Source organism: Ambystoma mexicanum, chromosome 2p, assembly GCF_040938575.1.
Source record: "Ambystoma mexicanum isolate Mex_15411 chromosome 2p, UKY_AmexF1_1, whole genome shotgun sequence".
Classification (NCBI taxonomy): Eukaryota; Metazoa; Chordata; class Amphibia; order Caudata; family Ambystomatidae; genus Ambystoma; species Ambystoma mexicanum.
The window spans coordinates 90,115,472-90,127,473 of record NC_090923.1 but is presented as its reverse complement, the minus strand read 5'-3'; positions in this window follow the sequence as shown (position 1 = coordinate 90,127,473).

Sequence of the window (12,002 nt, the reverse complement as noted above, 5' to 3'; positions counted from 1 at the left end):
AGCCCCTTTCAGCTTCTCTTTGGACATCCTGTGAGAGAGCACCTTGCCTTGATCAGAGAAGGTTTGTAAGCCACCCCCCCATGTCCCGCCAAGCAAGTGGTGGACAATGTGTTAGGAGGATGACACATATGAAGGGCCAGGCATCAGCGAATCTTAGGGCAAGCCAAGAATTAAACAAGTACTTGCATTACCTTAAGGCCTCACAACTGGATTGGATTCCAGGACAGGAGATCCTTGTGATGGTTCCTACCAAGCCTTGAGCTATGGCAGATAAGTGGACTGGACCCTTCATAATAATCTCCAAGATGGGCAAAGTCAATTATTTGGTTGACATGGGAGTCCCTGGGGTAGCCCCTCAGGTATTTCATGTTAACAGGCTCACGACTTTCCACAGAAGAGAGGAAGTCTCATAACTTCGACTAGCTTCAGAGCAAGAGGAAGATGAGAGTGACCCCCTTCCTGATTTTCTGCATAGCAACCCTCAGAATGGTTCAGTGGAGGGGGTACATCTCTCTCCAGATCTGACATCAGAGCAGCTTTTCTCCAGCAGTATGCCCCTCTGTTCTCACTGACACCAGGCCTCACCCCATGGTGCAGGCACGAGATTGACACTGGTGACAGTGTACCTGTCAAAAGCAGATGCTATCGAATGTCAGATATTGTTGAAAAGCACATCCAGGCTGAGGTCACCATGATGTTGGATCTGGGTGTAACTGAACCCTCAACCAAACCATGGTCCTTGTTCCAAGGCAGGTACCAAGGTTCTGTGGGATACAGGAGGAGTCAATGCCGTCACCAAAACTGACACGCACCCATTGCCCATGGCTGATGAGCTTGTGGATACCATAGGTGCTGCCAAATTTGTAAGCACCTTTGAACTCACCTCAGGCTATTGGCAAATTGCTCTGATGGAGCAGGCCAAGGAAAAAACTGTGTTCTCTTTACCTGAGGGGTTCTACCAGTTTAGAGTCATGCCTTTTGGGTTGAAGAATGCACCTGCCACCTTCCAAAGGTTGGTCAATAATGCGCCCAGTGGGCTCAAGTCCTTTTCTGTGGCCTATTTAGATGACATTGCTGTTTACAATTCCACCTGGGAAAGGGCATTTTACTCATTTGGATAGGGTGTTGCAGGCCTTGCGATGGGCTAACCTCACGATCAAGGCCACCAAGTGCCAGATAGCTCAGGAGAAAGTCACTTACCTTGGTCGTGAGGTAGGAGGGGGTTGAATCCAAACTCTCCCCAGTAAAGTACAGGATGCCTGTGACTGGGAGACTCCCACTACTCAAACCCAGGTGAGAGTTTTTTTGGGCATCACCGCAACTTCATGGCAGACTATGGAAACATAGCTGCCCCTCTGCCATCGCCCAAGCAACCGAGGAAGGTTAATTGGACTGAAGACTGTCAGAGGGCCTTTGTTGGCTTAAAGAAAAGTCTGTGCAGGGCATCTGTGTTGTGGATGCCGGATTACAGCAGCTCAAAGGTAGAGAAATTAGGTGGGCTACTGTTGAAAAGGAATGTTTCAGTATACTTTGGAGCCTTAGGCATTTTAGGCTTTATCTTACACGGTCTACCCTCAAGGTCCAAACTGACTGTAAGACATTAAAGTAGATTATGCAGATGATGGGTGAAAACCCTAAACTGCTCAAGTGGTCTATTAGCCACAAGGGCTAGACTTCACTATTGAGCATGGACCAGGGAAGAGTCATGATAATGCAGATGGCCTTTCCAGAAGGTATGTTGACCATCTGGATGAGGGTGGCAATCTCGAGGGAAATTAGACCACCCTAACCTCAGTCTGAGGGAGGAGGGGCAACTGTGATGTTGGAAATGCATTGGAGGGACAGGGCCTCCATGTCCTTGTCCTGTAATCCTTTATCATGTGTGTTCTGTGATGTTTTCTGCACCGGAGTCCAGTTGGAACTCCTGGCAGTGAAGCTCTTCCTCTTTTTGGTTGTGATGAACAGAGACCCTTGGGATACCCTTATGGCACCCAAGGGTGGGGGTACAATCCTGTACTCCTAGTGTACGTTCACCTGTGTGTGGCTCACAGAGCAGGGTATGGACTGGTGGCGGCTTCATGTTAAATTTGACAGGTGCTCTGAGTAGCCTCCGTTTTGGGATACCCAGACCCTGCCATAGGAATCAGTGGATTCCTAATTGAAGGCAAGATGGCCCCTGTGGCCTCTTGGTTTCTATTACCTGTTATGATATGATATGGCATTTATAACGCGCCTATACACAAGTGTTTCAAGGCGCGACGAGGCAAGGGAGGGGGAACAGAAGGAAGAAAAACAACGATCCTACTACGACAATAGTCATTCAGATCGCGCAAGTGCATGGGAAGTGGAAGGAGGAGAAGTGCGGGGGTAAAGAGGAGAGGATAGTGCAGTGCATGGGATATAGATAAATAAATAACAGTAAAGGTAAGGCAAGCAGGTGGCAAGTGCAAGGGTATAGGCAGACAACAGGTGTCAAGTGCTGGTAGTGGGACTGTAGGGATACAGAAACAGTCCCCAAGTGCGGGGATGGCCAGGGGTGGCAGGAAGGCAGTGCAGGAGTGCCACTGGCGGGGAAGGGGACCCGGGACCGAGATCAGAGGGTGGCCAGGTAGCCAGTGCAGTTTCAGGGTTAGCCAGAAGGTCAGCAAGGGAGAGAGGGAGAGAAAGCAGAAGCAAAGATGATTCTCCTCAAGTTTCAGGGAGGCAGGGAGGCTGTTCCAGAGGGAGGCCCCAGCCGAGGAAAGAGATCTACGACCAACTTGTTGCTTGTAGAAGCGACTGACCCTGTTGGAGTTTGAGGTAGATGAGCGAAGAGCTCGAGAAGGAAGGTATTTAGGAAGAGAGAGTTGAAGGTATTGAGGCCCCCGTTCCCAGAAGACCTTGTGGATGATGCAGAGGGTTTTGAACTTAATCCTCGCAGCCACTGGGAGCCAGTGCAGAGATTTCAGTCCTGGAGAGATACGATCCCTGGGCTTGAGGCCAAGGACAAGTCTTGCAGTCCTGTTCTGGATAAGTTGCAGAGGGCGGAGAGTAGAAGCAGGCAGATTAAGAAAGAGGCTGTTGCAATAGTCTAGCCTAGAGAGAACCAGAGCTCTGGAGACAGTGAGCTTCTGGGGGAAGGAGAGGAAAGGAAGAATACCCCTGAGGAGGTGCAGCTGGTAGTGTGACTTCTTAGAAACGTCAGAGATGTGGGGAAAGAAGGAGAGTGTAGAGTCGAAGATGACCCTGAGGTTTTTAGCCTTGCAGGTGGGATCCGGAAGAGGGCCTAGAGAGGCCAGCCAGAGAGCTACAGGAAAGGAGGGAGTGGGTGTGCCGATGAGAAGAATCTCAGTCTTACTGGCATTAAGGCAGAGGTCATTAGCGGCACACCACTGCTGGGTAGCAGACAGACAGTCAGAGATGAGGGTTGTAGAGGAGGAGGCCGAGGGTAACCTGAACATGAGCTGGGTGTAATCTGCATAGCACTGGAAGTGGGGGCAGAGAGCGGCGATGCGCTGGGCCAGGAATGCCAGGTATTGGTTGAAAAGCCATGGAGAGAAGTAAGGCCCCTGGGGGACACCACAGGTAGAGAAAAAGATATCGGAGGAAGGACCCAAGATGGACCTGGGACGGTCGGTCGGAGAGGAAGGAAGTCAGCCACACCAGAGCCTGAACAGTGATGTTACCTTGTTTTTCCCAAAGTCCTGGTGAAGCCCTGACTCTGTCCCTTCTCCTGACTTGCTGTTGAGTGGAAATACCATATACGGTATTGTGTGGAGGTCCAGGCCATTCTGGCTGGAGCCTTCACAGTAACTGTATTTTGTGGGTATATGTCATGCGTCGTTTAGGTTCTAGGCGCATTTGGGCCAGTTGGAGAATGCTGGGGGTCCGTCACGCTCTAACTGCTTCAGCAGTCTAGTTGTTACGCGTCACGGAAGAACGGCTTATTAGCCACGCCCCCCGCTTCGGGTTGCAACATTCTTTGTCAGGATTACTCGGTCCTGGTTTTCTGTTGCTGTACGCTCTTGGTTCTTTTGTCCTGTCGCCCCCGTGCGATTCTAGTTTCCTGCATCTTGCTTTGTCTCTGTTACGTGTGTGCCGTCATCACTGGCATATGTGTGTCTTTCTTTCGTGGCTTCGCTTCTTACTATTATTCGCCCTTGGTCGCTCGCCCCTCTTTACGTGCGTTATTCATATCTTTGATCATTTACCTACCGGTCGGGAATGAGCGCCTTGTTGACATTCTGCGCTTCCTTATTTTTTTCCCCAGTCCTTGCTCTGTGTTTCTTTTTTTTCTTTGCTTGCGGTTTTATTGTTCCTCTTTTCATACTCCCACTTTGCTAGTGCTGCTCCTGGTCTCAAAAGGCACTCTCTCTACTTTCCATTTGTGTAGCTTTGTTTTCCTTTGGCTTGCTGATTTCCCATCCACGGAGCTCACTTTGCACACCAGAAGCCTTCTACAAAACGCTCTGCTCTGGAGTTTTTTATGCCACGGCTGGCTTTTTCCCCAGTTTTCGTCCTATCCGGGCAGAGGTCATAGTGGGGCTTGTTGGTAAGCCTTCACGGTGGCTTCCACTCGGGAGGGAACTAAGCTTCATTAAAAAAAAAGGAGCAGGACTACCGGACTCGAAGATTTCTGGATTTTGAGGACACACTTGGAAATATATCAGGTGAGGAGGAGTTGGGGGTCGGAAGCGAGTCAGAGGTATCCAATTCAAACTCGGAAAGTTTGCAAGACTCAGGACAGTCAGATTATGACAGTATACCCTTGGGGTGGGACCCCAAGAGTGAAAAGAGTGAGTGACCAATATGCATTCTATGTAATGGGTGTCTGATTTATGTGTGGAAGACAATGAATGAGACAGCCCTGCCTGAAACTGACATGAATGCAGTGTGGTGTGATGAAAGGCTGGGTGCTTGCCCCAATCCAAATTCCTTGTTATGGGTGTCTAGGTGGAAATGGATGGTCTGAATGCACTGTGAGCCCGATTGGCTGCCTGCCTGTATGACTGCCCCTATGATTGGCTGACTGAGCTTGGCTCAGCAGTGTGAATGAGGGACAGATGTGTATATCTGGGGACCTCTCACTTCCTAATTTGTTCAGAAGCCGAAGTTGAAACTTGAAGCTGCTTATCCTTGAAGCCCTGCTGGAAGGAGGTTTGTTGCTGTTTTCCGTCGATGAAATCTAAAAGCTGTCGAGCCTGTCAAGGATCAATCCAAGAGAGGACCTGGATGGGAGACCTCTCCCCGAGCTACGAGGGAACATCGTGCTGAAGCTGATCTTCATCGGGGCACCCGGGAAGCCAGTCCCGAAAGGCTGTCAACCGGAGATGGGGTCCGCCGACTAATCTTGAAGTAAAGCACCAGAACATCGAGACTTTCGAAGTCCATTGTCGTTGACCGGGGTTCGGAGGATTTCTGGAACTGCTGGAAGCCAGTTGAGTCATGTTGTCCAGAAGCAGGGACAGCTTGAGGTATGCTGCTCTACGATCGGAGCCGCAACACTCCACCTTGCCTAAGAACATTGAGCAAAGGGCTCCCTTGCCATCACTGTCGACTGCTTTGTCCCGCCGGAGAAAGTTGAGGTCATCGACGACCAAGGAAAGTCAGCTGGTGGGTTTCCCTCCACCCAAAGTCCACAAAGACGCCGACAAGTGAAGATCCAAAATCCAGCCGTGGTCGAGTACCGATCATCGATGCCAACACCCGCTGCCGGGCCTACGCTCTTCACTGAGTCTTCCTTGCGGCACCAAACTCTTTCATCGAGGTGCACTGCATGCTTCATCTTCGCAGGACCTCCATGGCGGATCATTGATGAGCATTGAAGGTCGAAGCTGTAGTCTTGACGCAAGTGTTCCCATTTCTTCAAGGAATCTCGACGCCCTGTGGCTCCTGCTTTAAAGGGAGTCCACTCTCGAGGGATCCGTCGACGAACCTTCGAAGAAACTCTTCTAACTAAGGTACATTGGGGTACTTGAACATTTTAACCAGGAAACAAGACTATTTAAACATTAAGGGACTGGTCTTGTTAATACTCTTTATTACAGGATGCCCAGGTGGGAGATCCTAACTCAGAACTGCCTCTAGGTGGTAGGGGACAGCATTCTGCCATTGTTTAACCTAATTTGCCTTCCTTCCTATGATCTATGCTGATACCCATTGCTGTGTGATTTAAATGCCATTGTAACTGTCAGCAGTTGATGCATTTTAAAGGAGTTAATAGCTAAGTGTGGTAACACATAGACATTGTATATATTTGCCATATTAGAATTGCTGCAGTGCAGATTGTGTTATTAATTGATGTATATATCTTGAACCTTATATATATATGTATATATATATATATATATGTGTATATATATATCAACAAATAGAGAGGAAGGCAAAACCGCACTCCCGGCGGGGCAAACAGACATCTTCAAAGCAAGCCCTGAAAAAATGAGGAACTCACATCATAATAGACACAAGTTTATTCCTTACAAAAAGATAGCAGCAAAAACACAACAGCGGCAGGACGCCATGGGGCAAGTCCTACACCACAACGCGTTTTGCGCTACACTGAGCTCTTGATCACATATATTTATATATAAAGAACTGTGTTAACAAATAACATAGTGTTTGTATATTCCTTTGTGGGGGGCTTGGGGACTATACTGTAGTCTGTAGGAACATGCAACTATTCTGATAATTAACATCTTGCCTCTCAATCACTTTTCAGATTGAGAGTAGAGCTGAAATCAAATACAGAGAGTCAAGCTTTGTTTGAGAGGTTGGCCATACATAAGGTAGGTACTTTTCAAAAGCATTACTTTAGAACTGGTACATCAATTTATGGGATAGCATGCACTGAATGGCATATTTGATATTTCTTTCAGCTTCCGTCATAGGTATTTGATCCTGAGCGGGCTTAAAGGGTATCAAGACATCATGATATCTGTCAGGTTTGTGATGAGATTAATGTTTTGAAATAATACATGTCGGAAGAATCTTTCTTTACAAATAGTATTTTTTGATTTTTTCAGACCATTTTCAATGGTAGCAGCTACACCTGAAGAAGGGGCATAGAGCCCGGAAATGCGTAGTTTCGGGGCTTAGGTTTTTTCTGGTGTGGTATCACTTGCATTGTGACACTAAGCTGTGACCTATGTAGTACCACACAATAAGTGTAAGTGTGAAATAATCATATGGTTTGTTGACAAAAGAAACTCTTCTGTAAAGTTCATAAAAGAGAGTATATCCATTGTTGTTTTTTGAAAGTATTTGTTTTTTGAAGTTATTGTGTTAATTTAGGAAGAGACAATAAATCCTTAAACAATTCTCTACGTACTTATATTGAATTACAGTTAATTAATAAACACATATTTTTTGCAACTCAACACAAAGAGGTTTAATTCACCGCTATTGGAGTGAATGGGTGTTTCACCAGTGTTTCTGATTAATATTATTGTAAATGTGTTTCTCCCTGTGTAGCCTCCCTGTGTAGCCAGGGTTTGAACCGTAGCACCTGAAACGATTTTTAAATTCAATATAAATTTGAAACCACTGAGTGAATATCATTTATAAATTTAGTGTACCCTTATTTCTACATATATCTAGTTATCAGCAATTGCCTGATTCTGCCGGACTCTTGGGTTGGGACATGTCAGGTATACAGTTCTTGTGATAGTCCGTCTTGCTTCAAAACTGGGACAACTGGGCAGGCTTTAATAAGGAATGATATCCCTCGTATTACCCTGGGGATTATTTTTATCCCCTACTTCGTTAACCCTCGTCCCAGGGGGATTGGTAAACTCAGAAGGGTGAGATTTGTAGGGTTTGTAAAATGAATGGGAAAAATCCGAAAAATAATAGGTTTGTCGAGGATAGCACCGGCATTATTGTTATGAAATGAATAGGGGGATTGTGGAAACAGTGGTGTTTGGTTAAAGCAGATAGAGAGTTCGGAAATAATAATCAGAGGGATGGAGAAAAGAATAACTGGGAGCATATGAGTAGGCAACCAGAAAATAGTGATTCTGGGAGATGTAGTTTCTCGCTGCAATGGGGTTTGGGTTGGTTTTTGGCATGGGAGATTGATTGGGCGGAAGGGAGGTTGATTTGGAACAGCATGTAAAAGCCTGAGTAACTACGTCCTACTCGTCCTCTTCCCTGGTGTAGTACTGTGTCTCTCCTGGGGCCTTCCCCGAGCATAACCCAGGTTTCCCCTACCCAGGTGATCCTCCCTCGCTAGTTGACCCCCAGGGTTGGGATCTGAAAGCACCAGCCCTTCCGTGGTCACCTGAATAAGGGATTCTCAGGGTCTAATCAGGAAAACACCCTTAGGTTTCTCACGGGTCTGTGCCTGCAACATCAAGACACATGGTTTAAGCTTGTCAGGACTACAGAATGTGTTTGCAATAATACAAGTCATTCCTTTATAAGAACATCTCCATTTTATGGTGTTTTTGGGCAACACCTTTGAACATTAAGTGTGGACCTTCCACTTCCTACTTTAGTGCCAGGAGCATAAGACCATTTTGCATTTGTCAAGCAACTACAAATTTCCGATAATAAGCATCTCTCTGTTGCTCAAGAAAGAACCAACCATTATGCGGATGTACAAAGACACATGGCACCATGTTAGGGACAAGGTTTGGTTATCTGCAAGAACCTATACATACCTGTGGTCCCAAATGAAATAGGCAAGATGTTTATCCTGGTTGCAGTTAGGTTACACCTTCCTCCTAAATTAAAGCTACATCTAGCTTTCATGTTTCACTGTTAAAATCCTCTATGAAAACTACCTGTTTACCTATTCGCTCTGTGGATTCTATGGTTCGGGTTCTGATGAGTATGGAATATAAGAAAACTTACAGTCAAATAAGATTTGGGGTGAGGTAAATTACCGAATTGACGGTAAAGGCTATGTCCTGGGGACACATGTGGACTAAGGAAAAACATTCATTCACTCCATTTGCTTTGTCGCTTCCATTCATTGCGCACTAATGTCTATTAATGTCCCACTAACCAAGAGATGAGCATATAAGGCATATTAGTGTCCACTAATGGACAATTAGGTTGAGAATACAGTGGAGCATTGTCACATATGCAGGGACAGTGACAAGAGACTAAACAGAAAGATCTCTGTTAGAAAAAGATGGCCGTGATTGTGTAGTACACTTTGAGATTTGGCGTTCTGCTGGTGGATTATCTAGCCAAATAGAGAGAACTGCACTTTGTTCCTAACATTACCACCTCTATAGTTATAAGAGACCTTAATGGCAGTCTTCAATAAAGAACAAATGGCCAAGCAACTTGGAGAGGAGGTGCTAGAACCTCCACTTCCCCCAAGCGAGCTGGCTGCGGATGGCATGGTGGGCTGATCAATGGTTCCATTATTGCAAACATCAGAATTATAGTGCTTTTTTAAAATAAAGGGTGCATATAGGGTGACATATTTTTTGGGGTCCCAATGACTCAGGAAGTAAAGGGTGCCTCAGGTATTACATGCACATCATGAATATGTAAAAATGTAGTCTGAAAACCAGATAAGAGTTATGCTAAAAAGTCAATTGGTTTACCGCTTGGTAGCCGAACATCTATGCTGAACAGTCTCATATAGATTCTAAGATGGATGCCAGAGACAAAATGGTGTCTTGGGTGCAGGTGTCAAAAGCCCTTATTCATGCAGATAATGAGTAATTCTTTGGCAGCAGTTCACTGTAGATAAGCATGGCTGGGATTGATATACTTAGAAACCTTGGCAAAAAAAGCAGACAGGGATTGATAGTAGATTGGATAAAGGCCTGGGAAAGCTACCAATAAGACAGAGCAGCTGCTTAACTAGAAACAAATAAGATTAGCTCATGACGTTTCTTACAGTATGAGCTGCCAAGTAGATTTGGCAGGCCTCCAGAATCAGATAAGGGCTGCTTCTTGACAGGCATTTAAGGATTTATGATGAGGTCCGGCTGGATCTCATGCAAGCTTATCAGATTATGTGTCATACAGAGTGTGCCAAGATGAGCTAATGTGGGCTTTGTAAGTGGCAGTTAAGCCAACCAAACACTAGAAGGGGTTTATTTTTGGCTGAAGGGACCAATCAGATATGCATTGTGAAATTGTATGAAATGTTTCATCATTGGAGCTCAGTGCTGCTTCTGTGTCTTTTGAATCTGCATTAAAGATGATTTTGAACCTGTGTATGGGCGTCCGTTCCTTTGGTCTTGTACGAGTGCCATTGTCTGCGGATGTCAAATTTGATGGAGGGCAGAGGGTCCCCCTTTACAAACTCATCAGAGACAATTGAGTGGTTGGTCCCAGCTGAAGTGCAAAGCTTCCTCAAACATCAGAAGATAATGCAGCGTAAAGCTGCACTTTATCACCCCCAGGTCAATCGACAAGTTGAGAAGTCCAAGTTTTATAAAGGGCAGGCTTCAGCTGGCTAAAGCATCTTGACAGGATCTTAACCCAGTTGCTATGGAAGCAGGGACAGCCCACCGAATGATGCCAAACCCTTTGATGGGAGAATCCCTCTTCCAGATTATGGGTAGGAGACCATTTTCAACACTTGTATATCCTTAGCTTCGTAGCACAAGGATGAACTCTGAAGAAATCATCAAAGTCATACTCTGGAAATTCAGCAGAAAATAAGACAAACATCTGTCTCAATAACAAGAGTAATGATACCATGTTGAAACACAGTTCTCCCAAACAAGTACATAAAAGGGGAAACAACTATGTGCGAGAATAGAGTCCCCAGTAGATTCCAGGACTACCACACGAACAGTGTGGTTGATGGACTGGACATTTTTTTTTAGAAAAGTACAAATGTAGCGAAGGAGGCAGAAATCAGCACCCTACATCATGTGCACGGGAAGTGTGTACAAGAATGAGGCTCATGCTTTCTGGGCATATACATGATGAACCCATGCACCTGCCAAGTACTCAGGCATACCTCTCCATTCACACGCTTTTGACTGGTGTCTCGCGCTATGTAATCAGTTCACTCACCCAACAGGCCGGTTTATAGGCCCGTACACTTCAGTAGGCTCTCATCCATAAAAATAATATGGGAAGTCTATATCTTTGCTACAGCATCTCCCAAAACAATTAATAAACAAAGATTTAAGTGCTTTTGAGTCAGGCAAGTATTGAGTTAATTGTAAATCCAGATAATTGGGCTTTTTCCACCACTACATATATTAAACAATATTACAAAAAGGTAAATAAACTGCAACTGTGCATGTTTCTAATACTAATGAAATTATCTTTAATGTGGTGGGTTCACAGCCCATTGGGTCCTTTTAGAGAGGTGGGCGGTGTTGAGGGCCTGCTCCGGGTCACCGGGCAGGCCCCAGACTCGTGTCGGGGTCACCTGACGGGATTTCTCAGTACGGCGTTCACGCCGTGGATGCATGGGTGGGGTTCACCCAGCACACCAAGGCCCCGGCTCTGGGGGCACCCAGGCCAGGGTCGCACCAGTGGCCATGTTCACATGGCCTGGGGATCACCCTGGAACGGCGTTGCCCAGCAGGGGCGCCGTCCTCGAGCTGGGCCCCGTCCTTGGGCCCAGCGCATGCGGTGTGGCACCAGCATGGTGCTGAAACAAACACACACCGGAGTTGCAGTTTGGTCTTGACTGACGAGCCGGAAGCGGCTCGTTCCTTTTATTATGTTGGTCACGTGTCTAGTGCCACGTGACCCATTACAACATCCTGGGAGCTACCATTCTCCCAGGAGGGGTACTATGCAACACCACTCCATTTTTTATAACAACAAAACAAAAACCCTACACCACCATGCACTACTACTACTATAACCACTCTACTAGTTTTTCACACCCTTAATTAACCTGGGTGAGTGGTTCTACCATCACAAAACACTAATAAAAGCTACTGGCACCACATTATGCCGGTCAAGTGGCACAGCGAGTAGAGCGCCCGTTTTGACACCCGTGCAGAGCCTGTTAACGCAGGTTCGAATCCCGGCGGGGCCAAACTCAGCCTTTCATCCTTCCGAGGTCGATAAATGAGCACCACACA